The sequence below is a fragment of the Ptiloglossa arizonensis genome, chromosome 6 (genome assembly GCF_051014685.1).
Source record: "Ptiloglossa arizonensis isolate GNS036 chromosome 6, iyPtiAriz1_principal, whole genome shotgun sequence".
Taxonomy (NCBI): domain Eukaryota; kingdom Metazoa; phylum Arthropoda; class Insecta; order Hymenoptera; family Colletidae; genus Ptiloglossa; species Ptiloglossa arizonensis.
In genome coordinates, this window is record NC_135053.1 from 15,308,600 (window position 1) to 15,334,989 (window position 26,390).

A 26,390-nucleotide genomic window follows, 5' to 3' on the forward strand; every position below is an offset into this window, starting at 1 on the left:
GTTGTTCTGGATGTAGAGATACTTTTTATTATTTATCTTGCCAGATAATACGGTAGCTTTAGGATCACGAGATGGAAATCGGTAGTATTCGATAGCGGGATTTGATCTTGAAGCGAGGTCACTTCTGTGAACATTGACGTGGAAATTCTTAATAATTCTGGACGTAGAGATACTTTTTAACGTTTGACCTTATCAAATAATACGGTAGCTTTAAAATCACAAGTTGGAAATCGGTGGTATCCGATAGCGGGGTAGGTGGCGATTTTGATCTCGAAACAAAGTCACTTTTAGGGACACTGGCGTGGAAATTTTTAGTCATTCTGGATGTAGAGATACTTTTTATCGTTTAACCTTATCAGATAATACAGTAGCTTTAGGATCACAAGATGGAAATCGTTAGTATTCGATAGCGGGGTGGGTGGCGATTTTGATCTCGAAACAGAGTCACTTCTGATAACATCGACGTGGAAACTTTGTATCGTTCCGATTTCCAAAAGAATGCTCTTAATCGTTGAACCTCGTGAAACGATACAGTAGATCACAAGATCAGTACCACTACTTTTCGCTTGAAAGCGGGGTAGCGATTTCGCTCCTAAAACCGAGTACGTTGCTCGCGTCGAATAAACCTACACACCATGAAAGATTCCAACTCTTCTCTCGAAAGCGTTAACTATCGTTCTTAAATTACCATAATTCATCATAAACAATCCCCGTACCAAAAATTCCAAAATTCGCGTTCAAGTTCCCAAAAACCCACAATAAAGAATAGTTAAACGCAAACTACTCACCCCGACGGAAAATACACGAATAGAAGTTACAATTCGTGGAAACGCACTCTCGTCGAATCGTCACGGTGTCACCTTGCGAAGCACACCGTGCACGACGAATCGCGATTATTCGGATCTCACGAAACACCCGAAGAGAGGATCCCCCGGGAGCGGTGTCGTTCAAAGACTCGCAGGAGTTCCCGTGTACACCCGGGTAGCGGTAACTTAATATAACTCCCGCTCCATTATGCATCCGAGCGAAAGAGAAGAAATAGAGACACCAGAGGGTTACATCGCACCCCCACGGCTACGGTTATTCCCGCGCCATTGTTTCGCGGCTACGCGCAACGCGGTCGTGGAGTCTAAAAGGCGCGTGTAGGCACGCCGATACACACAATCGCACACATGTGAGGTGGTGGACGCGTGGAGAGATGTGCGTGCACGGTTTACAACACGGGCAAGCTGCAACAGCGAGCGGAGCAGCCTCGTCATAACGGTCGTCGACGAGGTTACGGGGAATACGGGCGACAGGACGACCAGCCAGGCCATTATTGTGCACGGAGCGACGATCTTTATGTAAGATCTTACACGGGGGACCCATGGGGTCCTGCGGCGCACGCCCATGCCCGTGGAGGGTGGCTGTGGTTTCACTATTTCTCCCCCTCGTTCCACCCGAACCTCCTTGCTTCCTCCTTCGGAAGCACCTTTAATCTTTCTTTCTCGTACCCGAGCTTCCTCTCTTTTGCCGCCTCGTAAATCTCTCTAGGTGTTGAAACGTTCGAAGGTGGGACGGGTTTTTCGTGCCACGGGGTCGTACGCGAGGAAACGCGCGGCTCGCGCTCCACGGACGATAAGCTTTTTTCGTACGCATGTACGATCGGCGGTCTCTGGACAACGGGTGCGGTCTGGAGAACGTAGCGAGAGTAGCTACGCGAATTGTTCATCCATTTGCGCGCGAGAAACGGAACATTCCGACTCGTGTCGCAGATTATCGTCGCGTTGACTTGGGACACGTGAGGAACATTGTACGTGAGGGTTAATTTCGACGTCGAATTGACGGCGATCGCGAAATCGAAGAAAACGTCCGCTGGAGGAACGAAAGGATCGACTGCCATTTTACGCTCCGGTGATATCGACGTTTGTCGTTTCGGGACGAGGTCTCGTGCATCGTCTGAATTTACAGAGTAACGGAAGCGATGAAGAACGAGAAGAAATTGATTTGCATTGATATTGACTTGCATTGCATTGATATCGATTTGCATTGCATCGAATACGAAAAGTAAACCTACTCGTGTAATAATTTTCTTAGTTTCTTTGGTTCGTTTCCAATTTCAATGGGACAATAATGGAATGTATGAAATAAGTTAGGCAAAATCATTTTTTCTTATTAAAAGTTTATTTCGAATCGCTGTTTAAACTACTACTACTACTACTATTACTACTACTATTACTGCTACTCTACTACTACTATTACTACTACTACTACTACTACTACTACTACTACTACTATTACTACTACTATTACTACTACTATTACTACTACTATTACTACTACTATTACTACTACTATTACTACTACTATTACTGCTACTATTACTACTACTGCTACTACTGCTAGTATTACTACTACTATTACTACTACTCTTACTACTACTCTTACTACTACTCTTACTACTACTCTTACTACTACTCTTACTACTACTCTTACTACTACTCTTACTACTACTATTACTACTACCAGTAAACGTTGATTTACTAGTACCAGTAGTAATTTTTTTAGTTTTCTTAATTCCTTTCCGATTACAGTACCTCTTTACCATACCCTCGATACGACAAAATAATTTCCGTACGCACATACCCGAAAACACGCGAATACTACTCGCCCATCTCTGTCCATCGATCTCGGAGAAAGTGAAATCGTGGGTGATAACTCGTCGACCGAGTATCGACATCGTAGCCAGTTCGTGGCATATTTAGATTACCGATGCAAATGAGCTTCGAACGGGGTCGTCGCCCGCACGGATTATACCGTATTCGGCGATACGGTGAACCGCAACGTGGTATTCCGTTTCTCGATGCAAATGGATTCGTTTTGCCAGGGTGCACGGAATCGCGATCGTTGGACGCGATTTAGCCAAGGTCGTGGAAACTCGACGAAACATCGAGCCCTCGATTCGTGCGTTTCCGCGATGAAAACGCGCCCGTAGGGGTCCCGCGAGCGAAACCAGCAACAGGTGGCAAAGAATAGGAGAGACGATACCCGCGGAACCGAATCATCCCTCTTCGTTGGTCCTTGGAACCCTCGAGTTCGTTCGTTCGCGTGCTCCGAATTTTATTCTACGTTCTCTCTCTCTCGAAAAAAGTAGAATTACAATAATAATTTAGAACAATTAGATTATTTTCTGGTCGATCGTACGCTCGTGTAACTCTCGATCTAGACGATGAGTGGTGTTTGGAACGCGATTGTTCGTTCGAGAGACATTCTTCGTGATTTTTGGTTTATTTTTCGGGGGAAAATGAAAGGAAACTATTTTTTGGTAGTTGACACGCTTGTGCAACATTCGAACTATATTCTAAGCGATCTGCAAAGTTATCATTTGTGTATTTTCCCTAGTGAACATTACAAGGAGATTTTTTTATCGAATTCTCTCTCTTGTTCACGATCGGAGTAACAAATTGATTTTTCAGCATACAAACACGTCGAATCGTCCCAAATTTATTAACATCGAGCACAACTTGCCATGTTAGACCGGTTGCAAGGTAAAACCTTTTCTGCATCAGCATCGATGCACTTCGTACATACATCATACAAAAGAATTCACAATTTAAAACAAACCAAACTTCACAAAAAGCTTCTCCTCCCCTCGATCTTCACACTCTCTTCTCCATACTGCCCCCATCCCTAAAAATCAACCACCAAACAACGCTTAAAGTTCCTCCCCATAAAATTCGTTAAAATCCCTCGAGTTCACCCCGGTTGCAAGGTAAAACCTTTTCTGCATCAGCATCGATGCACTTCGTACATACATCATACAAAAGAATTCACAATTTAAAACAAACCAAACTTTACAAAAAGCTTCTCCTCCCCTCGATCTTCACACTCTCTTCTCCATACTGCCCCCATCCCTAAAAATCAACCACCAAACAACGCTTAAAGATCCTCCCCATCAAATTCGTTAAAATCCCTCGAGTTCACCCCGGTTGCAAGGTAAAACCTTTTCTGCATCAGCATCGATGCACTTCGTACATACATCATACAAAAGAATTCACAATTTAAAACAAACTACACTTTACAAAAAGCTTCTCCTCCCCTCGATCTTCACACTCTCTTCTCCATACTGCCCCCATCTCTACAAACCAACCACCAAACAACGCTTAAAATTCCTCCCCATAAAATTCGTTAAAATCCCTCGAGTTCACCCCGGTTGGATGTCCACCCTCTCGAAAACCCTCGAGTCCTCGACTCCTCGAGTCTCGTCTCCAAAATCCTCAAAGACGTAACGCGTCACGGATACCCTTCGATACCTCACGATCCACTCGCAATCTCCTCGCTCGACAATTGACACGATCTTCGGTCATTAACGATCTTGTAGCTACACGGTCGCTCGGTCCCGGTACACTCGTGTTCCTCTCTGGGAACGATACCGATAGTCGAACTCAGCCGACGAACTCTCTCTCGAGTCTGGGGAATACCGCGATGAGATTCGTTAATTGGCCGGCCGTGGAAAATGCGCTGGTCGTCGGCATCGCCACGGACCCACAAGTCCCACTTGTTAGTCGTCGCGCGTACGAACACGATCGGTCCGGTGGTAGTGGCGATAGGTTGGCAGGGGCGAGCCCTAATGAGGATCCCCTACCACGTGCACACCGACCGACCCGCCGCAAAGTAAATGAGCAGGTGCCTCTGGTATGCGCCCCGCCTACGCTTTCCACTCGCTCTTGTGTCCTCGGCGCGAGTCGAGTTCTCCGTTCGTCCTTTTTCTTCTTCAATTTCGTTTTTTTTTCTCTTCTTTCTCCTCTCCGGAGGCCTGGGGCCAACCCGGAGAGAGACAGAGGAAGATACCATCGCGGAAAAGTGGTTCTGGATACAACCACCGAACTCGTCCAGCCTCGACAAATTATTCGTATTACATCGAGAACGTTTCCGCGAGAAGGGTGACTCGATTTTAGGGTCCATCGGAGCGTATTAGGATACACTAAATGGTGTATAGAGCACGATCGGTGTTGGAATTCGTGATCGATATCTCGTCCGTACAGGTGGGTTTCTTTACCGAGATGAGACGCGGTCTAAGCGACGTAGACGCGAATTGCAACGATTAGATTCCGTAAAGCGAGACACGTGTTCGCGTAGTCGATCGCGCGAGTTTACCTGGCCCCCTCCCCCAGTCGCTGGCGTCGTCGGTCGTTAGACTTTTCAACCTTGAAGGAAGACCTTCTCAAGGCGAGTAGACGCCGCGACACGTACGGCTAAATCGGGAGGAGAGTTCTCGGAGCTAGACTCGCTCCTCTTCTGGAGTATATATACGCGGCCGTGAAGTGGTCTTCGAGACAGTGCAAACGCGCGTGCCTTTTTAAAATACGCGCTGCCCCGTGGGTTGCGTGTCACCGCGACGTGGAACGTGCAGACGCGGCCACGTGTTTGCTTAAAATCTTGACGCACCACCGGGACGATTTGTTTTCCCATTTCCAGGGCCGCGGCTCGCACCGATGTGGATCGAGCGGGTGTAACGTCCCGTTACCGATCGTTCACGATCTTGAGAGAAAAATTACGTTTCGTCCGGTAGACGGTCGTGCGTTTCGATCGTCGAGTGTCGTGTTTTCCGCGCGATCTTTCGCGCAGCTTCAACGAATAAATTTCAATCTCGACGGGTCGGTTCTTCGCGCAAACACGCGACACTACGCAAACACCGCCCGGAGGTATTAGGAAAAGTTCTCGAGTTTGTACAGAAATTAGTCCTTTCGGACGTAGGGCCCAGAATTTAGCGCTTCTTCCGCGACTCTCGGATTCTAGGATTTTCTACGCTATACGGGGTGTTTACCAATTCGTGGTAGGCGATTTCTCGAGGAGAGGAGTAAGTAAAAAATTGTGGAATACAATCTTCTCGCGTCTCGGTTCCCGGAGAATCGAATCTTTGTGTTGGTCGAGTGCACGTAAAAAGGTTCTTCTGTTCGCGATTATAGGGAATATCGACCGGGTAACATTTTTATAAAATGCGGGTAATTTTCATCGATTTGTCGACCGTAATAATATTTACGAAATAGTGTCCTCAGTAACGAACCCTCGATTTAATACAGTATCTTCACACGTGGAATCGTTTATTTTCTGGTTGGACCACGATTATTGAAAACATCCTCTATCGAAGCTTTACTATTAATAATAATAATAGTTTATCGATGTGTACGGAGAAAAATTTGGTACCAAGGAAACACAAAGGACGCCTACAATAAAGATAACAATTAAAGTTGATTCGAGCTTCCTCGATCTATTCCTCGAGGACATTCTGTTATTACATTCCGTTATACAAAATTGTCCCGCAAAATTAGGACGAAATCCGATCCTGTGTGTTCACCAAGAGGAGTCATAGTCCGTCCTTCGTGTATCGTTCGTTCTCGCGACTCGTGGAATAACAATCAAAGCCAAGATGAGCTTCCTCGAGCACTCCTTCTCGCAACTCGTAGAATAACAATTAAAAAGGATCGACGATTAAAGCTAAGACCAGCTCCCTCGATCTGTCCCTCGAGGCACATTGAGATCGAGGTACTCTGTTCGTTCTCGCAACTCGTAGAACATACCATTTTCTGTCTTTTCACGACCGAACAATTCAAACTCGGTGTTCGAATCAACGATAAAACTCCATTTTAGATTTCAGTAGGGTTTAGTATCGTCCTGATCGAGTTCTTCTGGTCTCCACGTGCGCTAAGATTCACGCTGGTTTACAAACAGTCAACACCATTTTTGTTCTGTTGCAACTGAACGATTCAAATTCGGTGCTCGAGTCAACGATAAGACTCCATTTGAAATTTTAGTTGTATTCAGTATCTCCAGTCTTCACGCAGATTTACAGTCAGTATCACTTTCTCTAGCAACTGAACAATTCAGATACTCGACTCAACGATAAGACTCCATTTGAAATTTTAGTAGAATTCAGTATCTCCAGTCTTCACGCTGATTTACAGTCAGTATCATTTTCTCCAGCAATCGAACAATTCAAATACTCGAACTCAACGATAAGACTCCATTTTAGATTTTAGCAGGATTCAGTATCTCCAGTCCTCGTGAGTCCATGCGTTACGATTCACACCGATTTACAAACAGTCAATATCATTTTCTCTAACAATCGAACAATTTAAATACTCGACTCAACGATAAGACTCCATTTGAAATTTTAGTAGAATTCAGTACCTCCAGTCTTTACACTGATTCACAGACAGCATCATTTTCTCTAGCAATCGAATAATTCAAATACTCGACTCAACGATAAGACTCCATTTTAGATTTTAGCAGGATTCAGTATCTCCAGTCTTCACGCTGATTCACAGTCAGCATCACTTTCTCTAGCAACCAAACAATCTAAATACTCGACTCAACGATAAGACTCCACTTAATATTCTAATAAAATTCAATATCTCCATTTTTCGTACGTCCATGCGTTACGATCCACACCGATTTACAAACAGTCAAAATCGCTTTCCGTTCGGATCGAACACCGCAAAATTAGGACGAAATCCGATCCTGTCGTTTCATCGTGAGCAGTCGTGGTCCGTCGTTGGTCGATCCCGCGCAATCGGTGACGCACGGCGTACCGCACGTTTCCACCATCTCGATCCTCTTTTGTGCCCACACCCGCTTCAGAGAAGGAGATCCGCGTCCTACGGACCCTCTCCTTCGTTCGTCCCGCGGTATGTACTTAAATACGTGGAACGAGAAGGCTCCTCATCTCGGACGACCGACCGCGGTGCATCGTATCGTATTCTGCCGCCATTTGTCTTCGCGATCCGGGATTACGTTACCACGATGATACACGATGACATTTATTTTGGGATTTGTACGGGTCGCCGCTGGGCCCTTCCACGCCGCGCCGCGTCCTGCGCGAACGCTGCTTTCGTCGGACTGCCTACGCGTACGTCTTGTAATGACCGAGGAATGTTTTCAGGCTTGCTTCGTTAACGCGGTCTATACTACTGAAAACGAACCAGGGGGGATCTGTTCGATTTCGACGCGCAGCGTTCACCGACTCGAGATTCGTGGAAAGTGTTTCGAGGGAACGCCTACTCGAATCGGGGCCCGACGCTGAAATTCTCCGTGGAAACGGACCGCGGTGAAGTGCAACCACGGGACTCGATCTCTGAAATTCACTCAGAAAATTCCGGAATCGTGTATCGTTGTTGATTTTAGATTTTGTAAACGATATTTAAATTCGTACGATGCGTTCGTTAGGAGAAAGTTTGATTTTTGATTCCATTGGGTGGTTTGGAAAGTCATTTCGTTTTTCCAAAATGGAGAATGTATAATTTAATCAAATGTTTACATACTTTGAAAAAATCAAGAAAAAAAAACGAAATGACGTAAACGTATGCTAGACCCTGTGGAGAAGAAGGTTTACGGAGAGTAATATAATTATTCAACGAAATTTGTATCTCGAAATATCGGAGAATGTGCATGGAAAGAGACGACGAATTCGAAGGTTAAATATTTAAGCGAAGAAAATTCTATCTCCACGAATAGCTCGATCTAACCCCAGATCTCGCTTCTATAAATTACGAGACGGAGGAACAATGATAAATACGATCTGTTTTTAAATGTTTCTGTCTCTTACGTTCGTTACATTATATTCGAACTATTTATCTTGCATACTTTTGGAACAAAGTAGTTCAAAGTGACCACAAGAAGGACCATCTCTGGTACACGAATACTCTATACTCCAAACGCTAGCGCTTCGGATAAGTAACATCCGAAGCATCAGGATACAAACTATTGAACGCAACGATTGTGTCAGGTGAGTCAGAGGTCGTTAGCCAACGACTGATATCAGTTTTAAACACTGTTATATCGGTGCCAAATGTCCAAGATTAGCCTATTTTCCAATCTACTTTTCATTTCCAAGTAGAGAGTCGCGAAGGGCAGTACATTTGTTTGTATCTTTGACTTTACGTTCATCCACTTACATTGTCCTACTCTTGACACGAGATCCCAGCGTACCGTGACAAACTTTACGTTACAATTCGCATTTACAACGTTAACACTCTCTTTCTCTCTCTCGAATTTTTAACCATCGTCCAGGTATCCAGTGGCTCCGACACGCTCTCTTATCTAAACACGGGGCAACCGTGGAGCGATCCGAAATTTAACAATCGTCGCGCGAAGATTGTGTAAACGCAGATGCCGTTAAGAAGCCACCCCTGCCCCTCGAGATACGGAATAAAAAGGGAGCGCGTGGCAAAGATCAAACAGCTGGATCATCTCGTGCGTGCGTGCCTTTGGGTAAGGATCTTTTTCTTGCGGAAAAGGTGGGTACGGCGCTCCGACCCAGGTGCAACCTCGGAAACCTTGGAAGGCGTGCGTGACAATGCCACGAGTACGCACGCGCGTACACGCGTGCGTGTGTGGGATTGTTCGTCGTGACGCGAAAGTCGCTCGAAAGAAAAGAAAAGTACGGTGCTTCTACCCGAGCCGAAACGAGAGAACGATGCGTCTTGCCCCCCACCACGTAACTCGCGCACCGGTACACCGCGAAAAACGCACAAGAAAAAAAAAAGAAGAAGAACCACCGAGTCGGACGACGACCGACGAAATTTCAACTTATACGCGAACGTAAGCGAGCGAGCAAATTCTCAGGCGTGTAAAAACATGCGGTGTGACCACGGAACCGAGAAAGTTGCGCACTGGAATCGAGAAAGTTACAAAAGTAACGACGCGCGGTCGACGGTTCCGTGGCGATCAAGGAACGTTGTTTGGAGCCAATCGGGAAGGAAATACACGGGAAAACTGTGTACAAATGTATGTGATTGTTTCCGCGATGATCGTTTGTCGGGAAACCCGTGATTTTCGACTTAAGGTGAATCTCGGTTATCGGAGTATTTCAATTGATTTTGTAACGTTCGAGGTACTTTGAAATTTGGAATTTTCGGTTATTCGGTTTCGAGTTAACCGAATCAAATTATCGATGTGAATCGTTTTACGAATAATAATCCATCGATTCGAGTTGGTAGATTCGTTTCGATCGCGTTAGGTGCGAAAGTGAATCTTCACTTGGGAAATAACTCGCGATTGGTAAATCTGTGCGTTTAAATCGTGGAAACGTCTCGTCGAGCTTCTTTTCGGTAAAAATGGACGGTGAAACGTACCGAAAGTGTCCCACGATCCATTTCTTTCCCGATTCGCGATACTCGAAGTTCGCGATCGTCGCTCGTTCCGACGCTCGAGTACGACTCGCGCAACGCCCTCGAACGAATCGAGATCGTTTCGTATACGATCCTCGTTATCTTCGAGGTAAACGCCGGTCGTCGATGCCCACGACGTTCGTAAATGAAGTAGACGGGCGTTGAATACATTCACGGCGCGCGAGCTCCTAAAATAAATCGACTCGAGTATTCTGCACTTTACGGTTCTCCGTGCGGTATTGGACCGGCGCGCCGTGGGTTCTTCCGTTAAGAAATAGAGACGAACGAACGAAAAAAAAAAGAAGGAGGCGGAGAGAAGGTAAATAGCAGCGTCTAGAAAAAATTGAAATGGTCGAGCGACCACTTAGCGAGTACTCTCGACATAGTGGACACGTGTCTAAAGCGTGGCTGGAACCTTAACCACGTGTCAATATCTCGAGGGACGTTTGTTTACGAAAGTCATAGAGGAGGCGAGACGCGTTAGACGTTTTTATCGAGGACGTCGTCGGTGGAAAGAACGGGGAAAAAAGGAGGGAAAAGAAAAAGCGTCGCGCCGCGTCTACCGGGTGCGGTTTCGAAGCGTACGACGATACTCCGTGCTCGTGGATCAGCGCGAAAGGTAACGTGGAATCGCGCGAGCAACCGTGAACGCGTTTCTCGTCGGAAAATGAAATTCGGTCGAACCACCGGGTCGTTCGTCGCTGTGACGTCGAGTTCCGTGTTTACGACGGACGATCGAGGTGAGAAAAGAAAAGAAAAAGAAAAAAACAACCGCGTTCACGTAACACCACCCAGCGCGCACACTTGTTGCGCGCGCGCGGGGAAAAGCAGGGACGCTCGTTGTAAAAATGGATGGCGCATCGTGGTCGTGGTGGTCGTCGGTGATGCGCGCGCGGGCAAGAAATCGCGAGACGATCCCCCGTTAATTCCTAGGATCGTCGCGGTACCGCGGGTTCGTTCGTCGAACGAGAGGAGAGCTTTTGCGCGCGCAAGCACGCACGGCAGGCACGGCACGGCACAGCACCCTGGGCGCGTGGGCAGTCCCGAGTGGAGGAGAAACCAGTAAAAGAGAGACTTCCCTCCTCTGTCCTCTCGTTCCGTGTGCCACCGGTCGCACCGAATCCGCCGCGCGTATTCTCTTTCTCCGTCTGGCCGTAGTCGGTTACCTTGCCGGTAAAAACAGCACGAGGTGGCCGGTCGCGCGAACACGGGGTAGGGGGATAGGCGTGGTCCCATTCACGTAGGTGCACTCGGAAACGATAGTGTACGTGCGCCCACCTCGCGCCTACCGAGCTCGGTTAGGCCGACGCGTACACGAAGAGGGGCGAGTCTTCCCGAAGATTCGCGGCGGTGGGGGTACGGTGGCACGGGTCGCCCGGGTGGGGAGAGAAGGGGAGTTAAGGTTCGCGCACACGAAAATCGGTGGGGATGCAGGCTGCGCACGTGTGGAGAAACGGGGAGCGAGCGAGCGAGAGAGAGAGGGAGAGAGAGGGAGAGAGAGGGAGCCCGCGCTCGCGCCGGCGTGCGAGAAGAGGGGGCGAAGGGAGTCCACGGAGAGCACGGCCGAAGGTGAAACCCGCGAGTCGTCGTAGCCTCGCAGTCGGCGCGAGACCGCGCTACTGGAAGGGTCGGTGTCTCGTCATATATGTGTATGTACGCAACGCCTCTCTCAGATTCTCTCTTTCCACCGCTCTCGCTCGCAGTCACCACGCTCGCGCGAGACGACGGCCAACAGCGACGACAACGACGACGACAACGGCGACAACGACAACAACAACAACAACAACAACCACCACCACCACCGCCGCCACAACCACGACCACCACCGTCACAACAACAACAACAACAAACGAAACGATCGAACGACAGAGAGTCGTCGGTGGTGAACACAGGGAGAAGAGAAAACGGAGACGGAGGCGACGACGACGACAACAACGAAAACGACGATCGTGGCCGCGCGTCGCGAACCACCCTTTCCCGCTCGGCGTGCCCACGGACGAGAGGGAGGAGAGTTTTTTTTTGTCAGCTGGTCGCGCAACGAGGAGGGAGGAGCCGCGTTACGCGGATCGCGCGGTGGCACGAGAACGCGCGATCGCACGCGCGAGACCACCGATCGCCTTAGGACGCTCGTCGCTGGCAATCGTCGGGAACGGACCGTGGCTGCGTACCGAAGGTGACACACGATCGGTCGTTGGATACCGACGGGACCCGAGGAAGTCTGTGATTTCGATGTGCCTGCTTGTTCTATATTATTTACGAAACGTATCGGTTCCGTAACGACGTCGTCGTGTTTGTGCGCGGCCAAACGGAGACTGGAGACCAGACGACGAGGAAGACGAAGAAGAAGAAGAAGAAGAAGAAGAGGAAGGAGAACGAAACAGCAACACCACCACCACCACCACCACCACCGTCAACAGCACCAGCAGCAGCAACAACAGCGGTAGTGCGTGCGCACGAACCGTGCGGTGCGATGTTCGCCGAGCGAAGGATACGCCGATTCCCGTGACGTTCGTACGGTACCGATCGCGGAACGACGCGTCCTCCGTTGTTCGTAGTGCCATTTCGACGACGAGGTGTTAATTACGCGGCGGAGAGGGACAGAGGGAGGACGAGGGAAAGATAAAGAAAGAAAGAGTGTATACCGTGCCGTGCCGTGCCCTGCCGCATTCGGTGATAGGAAAAATCGCGAAACGCGGCGAAGATAACGGAGGCGCGCCGGTGTAATTGTGCGGGATACTTGGCGATCGATCGTCCGGAGAATTTATCGGTGTTGATTGTTGTTTAATAATAGTATAATTATTATATAATATAATACAATACGATATAATATATATATGTATATGTATATGTATATATATATACGTATACACACGCGTCTCGTTTGGCGAGGGTTGTGCTGCCGTCCGATTTGGAAGAAACTCGTTGGCGACGGGCCGTTTCGTGGACGATCGCTGCTGTGATAAAGAGAAACGCTGTTTCGTTTTAAGTAAGTTCTTAGTGCCTGGCTCTGTGATTCGTGACATTATCGCCGTCGGTAGTCGCGTCGTACCAGCCGCTCGTCGAGCCACCACCCGCTTAAACGTCGCACGCTGGAAGGAGTTGAATTTCGAGAGCATCGGATGCGCGGGAGCCTTTAACGACCACCGGGTAAGCGAATCGCAACGCGAATCGTTTTCTTTTACCGCGTAATAAGCCCCGTTTCACGATACGCGAGTTTGCATGTGTACGCGTGCATGCGTTCATGCGTGCCTGCGTACATGCGTGTGTGTGCAAGGTGCGCGCGCGGTTGCACGCGCGCAAAACGTTATCTGCGCCTCGAATGCGCTGCGACAGGGTTACTCGATCTTCGTCGAATCGACCAGACAACGTAATTATTAGCGATCGTAACCAGGTATCCGTGTTCGTTCCAACGAAACGTTGTATTTTTCTTTCTTTTTTTGGTTATTTTTTCCGTTTTTTCATCGCTGCGCGATCATCATCGAGGAAATTTACGAGCCGCGAGTTACAAGTTTCTCGAGGTTCCCTCGCGACAACACCTCGTCGCGATTACACGAAAATAAAGTTTCGACGTACAAACACGCTCGACGGTAGGTAGGCAGGTAGGTAGGTTGGTAGGTAGGTTGGTTGGTAGATAGGTAGGTAGATAGTTGATATCAAAGCCTCTCTTTTTGTTCACCCTCCGTGGCGAGTGCGTTTATAATCCGTGTCGCGCGCAACAACTCGCCTCCTCCTCGTCGTCGTCGTCGTTGTCGCGTGCGAGGGCGGTTTAACACCCGTGTGTCGCCCCGGGCTCGTTCAAGCGTCGCGGTGCCGAGCGTCGGAAGTAGAGCGGATGCGCGCGTTAGGGCGGACGCGTATCAACGTGTTTCTTTTCACGCTCGACCTTTTCCCTTCTGCGGACGGTTCGTAACGAATTTATAAACTCGTTTAATTTTACCCACACGTACACGGATCGTGAAGCGTCGTCCGCGTTGCACGCGCGCGACGATTTCAACGCGACGCGGGTGAAAATCGTCGCGCGCGATCGCGAGGGGATATTTTTGGGGATATATCCTGCGACCTTGAGATCCAGCGGAGAAAACACGGGGGTGTGTTGGTTGAAACGTCTTGGATCGTTTTCTTCTGCTCGATAGATGTCGAGGTGAAGTTGTTTCCTAGAAAATTCGTCCTCGATGAAAAAGTTTTCCAAACGAGTGTGTTGAGATGTACCCGATCGTGGAAAATTGTACTCCAGTGGAAAGTTACAATCTGCGTCAAAGTGGAAATTTACGATCGAAGAAGCTTCGTTTTTCGAGGAAATTTTTCGAATACTTCCAGCACGCGGTAGTTTTTCATCCAGTAGGTGTGCAATCGTACAATGTTACACATCGTTGTGTCGCATGTGGGAAATTTAAAGTCCCGTTTCTAGTGAAGTTCTCCGTGAAAAAATTTTCCAAATCCCTCGACCGTGTATTACTTTCCAATTAACCGTGTACTCGATAGTACGAAATCGTAGCCCGTCGTTTAGGTAAACGAAGTCTGTTTTCCGGTAACGAGGTTTCCTTTTCCGGTAGAGAGATTTTCCAAATCCATTGACCGCGTAGCGTTCATTTAATCAATTATGTACACGATCGTACGAAATTGTTCTCCGTCGCTCCGCGGTGATTTAAAGTTCCTTCTCCGCTAACGAAGTGGTTGTTCTCCGAGAGAAATGTTCCTCGAAACGCCGCAAGTACGCGGTGTTTTTCAATCGATCTTGTACTCGATCGTGTAAAATTGCACTCCGTCGCTGCACCGAGCGCGGAAATAGTCGATTTTTCTCATCGAGCGAGCTTCGATGATTTCTCGCACTTTTTGGACACTTTTCGTTAGATTTTTCACCAGATTTCTCGATCCACCCCGACGCGTCGAGTGCAACGCAGCCGGTCGACGATAATTAAATTGAATAAATTGAAACCACTCCATCGCCACGCTCTATTTCTACGACACTGGGTCAAGACTCTCGGTGTGTGTGCTTGTTTCGCTTCTCCATTCTCTCTATTTCGACAAATAGAACACCGTCTACAATGCAACGAAAAAGAATTGCGCTCTCCTCGGCCACGCAGCGGCCATTCTTAACCCCCTTACCCTCGAGTCGCAACCTACTCGCGTAACCTGTCAAGGCTGCCCATGAGACACGCCGAACAATTCGTCGCAAACTTTGAACGTCTCGCCGGGTAAATAATCGCGTCTGGGATCAATTAAATAGAATACCATCGGTGAGATGTAATTGCACGATTTACGAAATTCTCGGCCACGATCGAAATCTGGATTCGACGCGCGATAAAACGTCGAGACGTCTCTAGGTTCGATAACCTCGAGCGCGCGAAAACTAATTCGTTCGAGATACACTTTCGTCGGATCGATTCGAGCGGAGACTAATCGACGCTCGATTTTTAAGTGGTACCTACACATTTGTATCGATGAAAGAAGCTACCGCTTTGTGAACATATTCGAGGATAACCGTTCCGTGAATTAATTTCGTTTCGGGTTTTATCAGACGTGGGGTGGACTATTTTAAACAAATTGTTTGCATCGGTGAAACTTAAGAAGCTACCGCTCGGAGAAAATATTCGAGAATCACTATACCGTGAATTAATTTCATTTCTGTTTTGTAGGATACATTGTATCTGATTTAAAAAAAAAAATTGTTTCCATCGGTGAAAGAATAACTACGAATAACTAAACGAATTAATTTCGTTTCTGTTTTACCAGAAGGCGGGATACATCGTTGATTATTTTCAAACATTCTCGTAATTGTACGCAAGCAAATACGTTTTACGAATAAATTCCCGCGCACGCGTACCGGAACGATCCAATTTGAAAACTAAGAGAATTTTATTCAATAGTACCGTCTTTTCCATGACTTGTCGAAGCTCGGTTTCTAGTTCAAAAATTCCACGAAAATTATTACAAAATAAAGAAGAAACTCTATATAAAAAAATTCGCCCGTAACATTAACAAAAATCAAAAAAAAAGTTAACTCAACGCGTGGTGAAAGATAAACTTATCAGTACACCAAATTTCCTAAGAAAGTATTAAAAAATCGATAATTATCGTACTCGTGTGGATAATTCGCGGTAAATTTCTTCAAACGCGTTCGAAGCTTCGCTGAACAAATTGATCGAGATCTTCGAAAGCGAACACGCGTTCATTAATTTATTCCCTGATCGTAGTCGATGCTTCGCTGTGCTACTCCCTCGAGGTACCCTCGTGAAGCTACCTACCCCCGTTCAGGGGGTTAGAGAGTCGTCCGAGGCGGGTACCGGTCGCTTCGAAACATTCCTCGAAACCGTGTTTCCAAAGGTTTTCCCTCTCTCTCTTTCTCGATGGTTACGTCGGGAAACTCTGGTCGTTCGTGCACAGGATACTGGCTGCACCGTCCACGCGCGAGGGTGGCTTAATGTCGGAAGTGGAGCGAACACGCGCGTCGGCCCAGCCACGTAGAACGATCTGCTACGACCAATCTCTTTTACGCGTGTCCCTTCACGGCTCGTGACTTTGATGCGCGTGCTAAGCGTGACGCGCGCGTGCTAATCCTTTGTGTCGATGTTGCCAGCGGTGTACGCGAGCGGCGCGATCGTGCGTTCCACTGAAAGAAAAAATTCTCTCCCCCTCCTCCACGATGGAATTCAATTTTCACCCACACTTTTCTCGTCATCGACGTCGTCATCGTAGCTTCCGAGTCTTGTTTGTCGCGCGATTCGAAATAACACGATGTTACCGGGCGATATCGATCTCTCGCTGGAAGATTGGCGAGCTATTTATAACGTATCGTCGGGAACGGATTCAAGATAGGCGAATAATTGAGTTGTTTGTAATTAGGTAATTTAATCTCGTTATCGGCGCCGATATATCGAAAATGAGTATCCCTCGACGGGGCTCTTATCGAGAAAGAACGAGCTTCGAGGTGTACTTGCGCTACCGTTTCGTCGCGTAACGCGTAACAACGTTGGGACTCGGTTGGACGGTTCGATGCATTTTTATATTTGGACACGCACGGTCGATTTCTGCTCACGTGCGATTCCATCGTCGAGAGATTCGGCCGGAGAGTGTCTCGAACGTGCGCGAGGTACTGTTTTTAATTTTAAAAATGAGGAGAGAACCGAGGAAACGAGGTTCGTTGCGGTACCTTTTATCGCGGGGGAAGAATGCATTGAGAGTACGCGACGGGTCGAGAGAGACCCGGGGAATGGTATTCTTGTTTTTTGTTTTATAACGCGACGAGACAGTCGAGAGGAATACCGAAGCGTTCTATCGTAAATTTTTTATCGTCCTCTGAAAGAATATATTGCGAGAACGCGACGGGTCCAGAAAGACCCGGGGAATGGAACTCTTTCAAATTTTCTAACGCGACGAGAGAACCGAAAGAAATATAGAAGCGTTCTATCGTAAACTTTTTATCGTCCTCTGAAAGAATATATTGCGAGAACGCGACGGGTCCAGAAAGACCCGAGGAATGGAACTCTTGTTTTTATATTTCTAACGCGACGAGAGAACCGAAAGAAATACGAAAGCACACTATCGTAATAGAATTTTATCGAGAAGAAAGAATATATTGCGATGGGTCGAGAAAGACCCGGGGAATGGAACTCTTGTTTCTAATTTTCTAACGCGACGAGAGAACCGAAAGAAATACGGAAGCACTCTATCGTAAACCTTTTATCGTCCTGTGAAAGAATATGTTGCGACGGGTCAAGAAAGACCCGAGGAATGGAACTCTTGTTTTTATATTTCTAACGCGACGAGAGAACCGAAAGAAATACGGAAGCACTCTATCGTAATAGAATTTTATCGAGAAGAAAGAATATATTGCGACGGGTCGAGAAAGACCCGATGATCTCTTCGTTTTTATTTTGAAATATAAAGCAACAGGTCTGATCCATCGCGATACAATTTTATCGTAGGAAATGAATATATTACGAATCGCGGTGGGTCGAATCACTTTCTTTTCCTCGTGCCTGTGTACAGTACGATTCGTCGCATACGTCGTTTGACGGATTAATCGACTCGAACGTAACAATTATCGCTACTCGCGTTATCGAGATTTTTATGGACAAAAATCGCGAGTTTCCGTTCGCGCGACGAAATTTGCCACTGATTGTTACAATTCGAGTCGATAATTGCACACATTTGCACACCCGCGGTGGAGATCGAAACGTCGGATAGAAATTACTAGGATTGATCAAATTTCTTGTTCTTTTTTCTTCGTCAACGGGCAAGCACGCTTACAATTCACCGCGCAGGCACTCGGTGCGTAGATCGATTCGAACGGTAAGTCATCGAGTCGCGTGATCGATCGTCCTGTGAAAATTACCGGGTGGAATAAAATTCTCGACGAACGCGAACCGGTGGCGATTTTCCAAAATGCAAATCACGCATTTCCGTGCGCGCGACAGAAATTGTTACGATCGGAGGCGATAATTGTACGCGCGTGATAAGAACGTTGGACAGAAACGATTGGAATGAATAAAATTCCTACTTTTCGTTCACTAACGCGTAAACCTGCGTAGTATTCACCGCGTAAGCAGTCGATACGTAAATCGACTCGAACGGGTAAATCTTGTGTTTGTGTCACGTTACAAGGAGTAATTTTCCCGCGAAAATTACGTGGAATCAAATTCTCGGCAAACTTACAAATACGAAGATTATCTAGAACTGAAATGAATGATTTCTTCCCGCGAAAATTATCGCTGAGAAGGAAATTCTTGACAACCCTCTGTGACGTCTCGTTTTCGAAACGAAAATGTTTCCGAAAGCGACGAGCGATTTTCCTGTGAAAATTACCGCGTGGAATTCTCGATGAAACTCAAGACAGGTCCACGAGGGTTTTCCAATACGAAAATAAAACCATTCCGTAGCCACGGGGAGAACTTGGACCACGTATTCGTTGATTCTCGGAGCCGAGAAACGGTCAGCGGACGATCGCGAAGTAAGCTCACCGCTCGCGCGACGAATTAACACGCTAAGCGCCGTTGGACGTTGCGCGTAGAGCATCGTCGACTCGCAGAGTTTATTGACGTTCGGCGTCGGTGTCGACGAAACGCTAATCGTGCGAACCGTGGCTCCTATTGTCTCGATGGGCCCTATATACCGATAAGCGAGGAGGCACGGCGATCCGGCGGTTTCGTCCGCGCGTGGAAGCGAGACGGCGGGGCGTAGAACGGTGTGCACCAGGTGTCAGGTGTCACGGCTGTCCGGTTTCGTTTTGCAAACACGCCGAACAACAAAAACGTTTCTTGTCGATCCTTCTCGAGTGCTCTTCCAGGTGGTTGCCACCGCCGCGCCGTGCAACTCCGCGCGCCCGACGAGAAAATATTGTTTTTGCTCGTTGACTCCATAAAACGCGCCACTCGAACTCGATTATTTCTTTTCCTCTCTCTCTCTCTCTTTCTCTCTCTCGTTCTCTTTTTTCCTCCGTGGTGTGTTTTCTTCCCTCTCTTTGGCGCGAATCGTCGATACGGTCGACGAAGGAGGGTACCGTGGTTCGCGAGGCGGTGGCGTACGCGAGCACGGAGCTTCTGTTTTCCATCCGCGAAAACGGGGATGGTGGTGCTCGACAGGCGTGCCAACGTGGCAGCGTGGGTTCCATTGGTTCACCGTGTCGTCGATCGGGATTCGCGGGGGCCCGTTTTTTCTTCCCCCTCCTATCGTGCACTTTTGCCCTGCTATTATCTCGTTCTCTTGCTCCTTCTCGCGTACGCGGTTAGTGCTTCACGATCGAGCGGGGCTCTATTCCCTCTCTCTTCTTCTCTATTGCTCTTTTGCTCTCTTCTACTCTCACGAGTTCTTCTCCTCTCTTGCCCTTGCTCTTGTACTCTCTTCTGCATTCACTAGTGTTCTCTCTTGCTCTTGCTCTTGTATTCTCTTGAGCATTCACTCTTGTTCTCTCTTGCTCTTGTTCTTGTATTCTCTTGTGCATTCACTCTTGTCCTCTCTTGCTCTTGCTCTTGTATTCTCTTGGGCATTCACTCTTGTTCTCTCTTGCTCTTGTTCTTGTATTCTCTTGTGCATTCACTCTTGGTTTCTCTTGCTCTCTCTTGCTCTTTCACTCTCTTGCTCTTGCTCTTTTACTCTCTTCACTCTTGTTCTCTCTTGCTCTATCTCTTCTACTCTTTAGTACACTGGCCCTTGTTCTCTCTTGTTCTTTCACTCTCTTGCTCTTGCTTTTTTACTCTCTTCACTCTTGTTCTCTCTTGCTCTATCTCTTCTACTCTTTAGTACACTCGCCCTTGTTCTCTCTTCTTCTTTCACTCTCTTGCTCTTGCTCTTTTACTCTCTTGCTCTTGCTCTTTTACTCTCTTCACTCTTGTTCTCTCTTGCTCTATCTCTTCTACTCTTTAGTACACTCGCCCTTGTTCTCTCTTGTTCTTTCACTCTCTTGCTCTTGCTCTTTTACTCTCTTGCTCTTGCTCTTTTACTCTCTTCACTCTTGTTCTCTCTTGCTCTATCTCTTCTACTCTTTAGTACACTCGCCCTTGTTCTCTCTTGTTCTTTCACTCTCTTGCTCTTGCTCTTTTATTCTCTTCACTCTTGTTCTCTCTTGCTCTTGCTCTTTTACTCTCTTCACTCTTGTTCTCTCTTGCTCTTTTACTCTTCTCACTCTTGTTCTCTCATGCTCCTTCTCTTTCGCTCTCTAGTACACTCGCTCTTGCCCTCTCTTGCTCTTTCACTCTCTTCACTCTTGTTCACTCTTGTTCTCTCTAGCTCGTTATTTCTTTTCACTCTAGTTCTCTCTTGCTCTCTCACTCTCTTCACTCTAGTTCTCTCACGCTCTCTCTCTTTCGCTCTCTAATACACTCGCTCCTATTCTCTCGTATTCTTTCACTCTCTTCGCTTTCGTTCTGTCCTGTTCTTGTACCCTCTTCGCTCTTGCACTCTCTTCGCTCTCGTTCTCCCTCGTTCTCTCGTACTCCTGCTCCGTCTTCTCTCTCCCTCTCGCGCGACAACCGCTCCGCGATCGAGAGAGGGGGGCCCCCGCGTCGATTTCGCGACGGTTGCGCAATTCCGACGGCGACGACCCGGTCTTCTTCCCCGGCGGAGGAGAGGTCGTCGAGGCGAAAAAAGATCCGCGGAGCACCGCCCATCAGGCGACTTGTCATTCGTCGATCCGTATCTCCGTCGGGACGATTTATCGTGCTTTATGCACATATTCGCGCCCGCCGGTCGGCTACGCCGCCGCCACCGCCACCGCCGCCGCCACCGCCGCCGCCGCCGCCGCCGCCGCCGTCACCGCGCGCGCGGAGAAGCGTGTTTCGCCTGCGCGCCGCATGCGGGCAGCTGCATCAAGAACCAGGGCCGTCCTGCGCATAATGATACATTGCGCCGGACATGAAAGTTATAAGCTTTAATTCGAGGCTCGCGCGATTCCCCGTACGGTGACCGTATATCGATCGCCAATTTGCTATGCAGATCCAAGGCCTTTCGGTGAGCTCCCCGACGCAGCCCCTGCAATCTTCCCCCTGTCTCCGCTCTTCTTCGCCCTCGTCCTTCTCGCTCCTCGAACAGACCGAGAAGCAGAGAGAGACAGAGAGAGTTCTCGTTCTTATTCGCCACCGTGCTCGCGCCCGTTCGCGGAGGAGAGAACAGAGTCGCTGCAGAAATAGAATAAGCGAGGATTAAAGCGCGCGCGCTATCTCGAGCGATAAGATTATACGCGGCTCGGATCCGAAGACGATTACGCGGCACGGCTTGTCGTTTCGCGCTCGCGCACGGTTCCCTTGTCTCCGGTGCTCGTCGATGACTCGACCTACACGGTCGTTCGTCGGATGCTTATCCTCGTTATCGGTGCCCTTGTAGTCGCGAGATCTCGATCCAACGGGGGTACTGGCCGAACTTTTCGAGAGGAGAGACCAGCGAGGAAGCGTGGGACCGTTTCGAGCCGCGCCCGAGGAGGAAATTCAGAGCGGAGATTGCGAGGATTGGATGGCGGACTTTTCGACGGATAGAGGAACGATTCGGGGTGGCTTGTTTAGAATTTTGAATCGATTGTCGGGGAAATTAAGAGGGATGGAATGAGAAGATGGACGTCGTTGGGGACGAGGAGGGTAGCTTCTAGCTGGGGTTTGGAGAGTGTTTCGGTTCGGAACGAAGGTTTTGAAGTTTTGTATTGGGTGGAAGGAACGTTGGGAGAGGAATGAAGTGCGAGTAACGAGAACGAAGGAACTTTTGTTTGGGTTTGAGAAAGTATAATTCGGTTATCGAAATTTTGCAGATTTTTAATCGGTTACTGAGGAAATAGAGAAAGGAGAGATTTGGGAGTTACGAGAGCGAAGGAGAGTAACTTTTGTCTGGGTTTGAGAAAGTATAATTCGGTTATCGAAATTTTGCAAATTTTCAATCTGTTACTGAGGATATAGAGAAAGGAGAGATTTGCGAGTTACGTTAGCGAGGAACAAGGAGAATAACTGTTATCTGGGTTAGTGAAAGAGTAATTCTGTCATCGAAATTTTGCAAATTTTCAATCGGTTACTGAGGAAATAGAGAAAGGAGAGATTTCTGAGTTACGAGAGCGAAGAAGAGTAACTTTTGTCTAAGTTCGAAAAAGAATAATTCTATCATCCAAATTTTGCAAATTTTCAATCAATTACTGAGGAAATAGAGAAAGAACAGATTTGCGAGTTACGATAACGAGGAACAAGGAGAATAATTTTTCTCTGGGCCTGGAGAAGAATCATTTGAAAATCGAAATTTTTCAAATTTCGAATCGGTTGCTGAGAAAACGAAAGTATGGCGAATCGCCCGTTACGTGTCCGGTAATATGTTGAAACCATCTCAAGGATAGATTCTACGCGCGAAAACAATAAAAAAAAAAAGTTCCTACGAGCGTACGTTCCACTCGACCTTGTTTTCGTGTCACAACGAATCGTACACCTTCGCAAGAGGTGTTCGAAGTAACCTGGCGTCCGTACGCAAGCCTGTAAACGTTTTTATTTATTTCGTTATTGTCCACGGACATTCCGTGCAGCAACTTCCATCGATCGAGCGAATCGTCGGAACGCGAAACTACTCGGAGACGAGGTCCGACGAAACGTGACGCTCCCGCGAATTATTTTTCAATCGTTTTCGTGCGTGAAATCTATCCGTGACTCTGTTTCCACGTGTTATGAGACACCCTGTATATTTACGCTCGGAGAAAAAAAAAAAGACAAGAGTCTCGTGAAACGACGAAAAATTGAAATCGGTACGCGCGATAGATTTTGACTCGTCGAACGAGTGGGACTATAGGGGAACAGAGTATGGAATACGAAAAGGGTCGAGGAAAATGTCACATTTTATCTACACCGTTAGCGCGTTACTTTATTTATATCGAGAAGATAATTCGCCTTTGTCGTAATGTTATCAGCGGTTGTCACCGCAATTCTCGAGCGACGAGCGACCGAAACGCCAGACGACGATCGGTGGCCTAAACACAACGGGTCGTAGTCGGTGGCCAAAGTACGAATACAATGTATCGGACCGTTTCACGAACCTTCGAGTATTCGAGCGTGCGAAATTTCTGGCCCGTCGCGAGCGTACATTATCATAGTTCCATCGATTCGAACCACGTGACGTTTCATCGTTGCATATTCGAACGTTGAATCGAATTCGAGCGAGTGAGATCCTTTTCGAGCACGAGTGTTCTCCGTTTTTCGAATTTGACACCGAAGAACACCAATCGAGTGTCGATCGAAGTCACAACGTTCGTTTTGTAGTTAAAAATCTCGAACGATTCGGAAGTAAACCGCGCCAACGTCGATGAATTAATTTAGAGACTTTGAGAAATCATTCGAGAATCGTGGATGATTAATAATATACATACGTTCGCGGCTCGCCGTTCATAATAGATCGAACGCGCGGAAAGTTTGATCGATTTCCATAGCGATAAATATTCCAGCTTCTTTTTCAAACTTTTCTACGATATCGGTATATTGATTTAGACAACTCGGGGACCCATTGTGCGGATGATTAACACGTACGACTCGTAACACCGCACGTGCAGAGAGTTTGATCGATTTCCGTGGCGATAAATATTCCAGCTTCTTTTTCGAACTTTTCTGCAACGTTGGTAAATTAATTTAGACACTTTGAGAAATCATACGAGAAGTGTGGATGATTAACGCGTTCACTGTCCACGCTTGTGCCTTGCGCGCGGAAACTTTGATCGATTTCCGTGGCGATATATTACAGCTTCTGTAACGTTTTCAGAGAAGCACCGCGTTTTAATCGAACGATACTCGACGACCCTAAAAAGACCCTCGGCCATGGGATCGAGAAGGGCCGTGAACGCGTTGATACTTTTTACGTATCCGTTCACAATCTCCCGGAATATCCACTTAACCTTAATGCGTTCTTCCATTTGTGTGTACGCTCTTTGGGTAAAAAACGTCCCTAATGCAACTTTTCGACTTTACGACACAACGAGGGAACTAGGATTATTATTCTCAATTACGGACGCGGCGGTGTGTCTCGAGGGGATGCAATGGGTCAACAAAGACCTCAGGAACCGCGCTCGAACATACGAAACTCGAATCGTATCGCGAAACCGTTTCTTCTTCAAATTCTCTCCGATCCTCTCAAAATGTTCTCTTCACTCTTCTCTTTTCTCTCTTCAATCGTCCCAATAGATTCCAATAGATTTATACAATCTTCCTCGGGGCTGAGACTACCAGGGTACCTCTAGTAGTACAAAAATTATGGTCAGATACCATTATTTGCACGATCTGTTTCAATTACCACGTTAATACATCGATGGTCCAGGCGGTGGGTCTCGAAAGACCCGAGAATCCACAGCAGAAACCCCTCATAGTAACTCCAACGAACGTTAATTCGCGCGGATAAATCGATCCCCCTGAACAGACTTGATCCATGTACGCATCAATCTCCCTCGGGACTAACAGTACTGGGATACCTCTAATCGTACAAAAATGATACGACAATGGTCGCAAAAATCTTCCTCGGAGCTAAGACTGTACTAGGATACCTCTAATCGTACAAAAATGATACACAAATGATCGCAACAATCTTCTTCGGGGTTAAGACTAATAGAATACCTCTAATCGTACAAAAATCATACACAAATGATCGCAACAATCCTCTTCGTGGCTACGACTAATAGAATACCCCTAATCGTACAAAAATGATACACAAATGATCGCAACAATCCTCTTCGGGGCTAAGAATAATAGAATAGCTCTAATTGTACAAAAATCATACACAAATGATCGCAAACAATCTTTCTCAGAGCTAAGACTAATAGAATACCTCTGATCGTACAAAAGTAATACATGGTTGATCCAATGTACCATGTAACCATTATTAGTTAAGATAGAATACCTCTGATCGTACAAAAGTAATACATGGTCGATCCAATGTACCATGTAACCATTATTAGCTAAGATAGAATACCTCTGATCGCGCAAAAGTAATACATGGTCGATCCACGCGACGAGTCACGAAAGACCCGAGGATACACAAACCTCTTCAAACTCTCTCGAACCCGCACCGCGAAATCATTTCCCTCCACGACGCGAACGAATACGGTTGCACGAATCCTCCATGAATTCGCGGGGGGGCACGTCGAGAGCCCTCCCCCCAGTTCGTTGTTCGCGGTGAACATAAATTCGCGAGCGATGGGTCGATAAATCGATCCCCAGCTGGCCGATTGAACCGGATCCACGAACGAAACGGACGTCTTCCTCGGGGCGGGCGCAAGCCGCGGCCCCAAGAGCTGACGCAGAGAGAGAGTAGGGTGTGTGAGGGGTGAGGGTTGAGGTAGCGCGAGAGAAAACGTTCCTCGGGACCGGTATCCTACAGGAGGTGGAGGGATATCGTTGCCGATTCGTTGGTCGGTTCGTCGGTTCGTTCGTGCGGGATGTTCGAACATGAGCAATCTCTTGTGGCGCGGCGCCGCAATTAGGAAATCCATTTGGCGTAATTGCGCGAACGAGCGGTGCTCGCCGGTAGCTCGGGCGCTGCGCAGCTACCGCGCTTAATCAAACGCCCGTAGTCATCCACTTGGCCATTTACCTATACCTATAGACCGATATCGAGACCCTGGACAGGCACCGGTGGTGTACCTGTTCCACGTTCGCGAGGTCCGTGCGCGCCACGAACGTAACCTGCTCACACATAAGGTTTCGTACCTATACGGCTACGTTCCGCGAGATACGCATCGGGTCTCGGTTCTTCTTCGCGGCGCGATCCCATCGGCCGATTCGACGGCCAGATCTCGTGGGGTTCCCC

General features: G+C 47.6%; 1 protein-coding gene across 2 annotated transcripts in view; it reads left to right on the plus strand.

Moving 5' to 3' along the window:
- The window catches only part of Klu (zinc finger protein klumpfuss), a 115,342-nt gene that overhangs the window by 14,851 nt on the left and 74,101 nt on the right, over positions 1-26,390 (plus strand). Inside the window, exon 1 of one of the 2 annotated variants that reach the window (XM_076314100.1) lies at positions 13,185-13,295. The exons of the other annotated variant lie outside the window; for it this stretch is intronic. The gene's annotated coding sequence lies outside the window, so the exon portion shown is untranslated. Of the gene's footprint in view, positions 1-13,184; positions 13,296-26,390 lie in introns of those variants that run through there. 2 annotated transcript variants of the gene reach the window in all.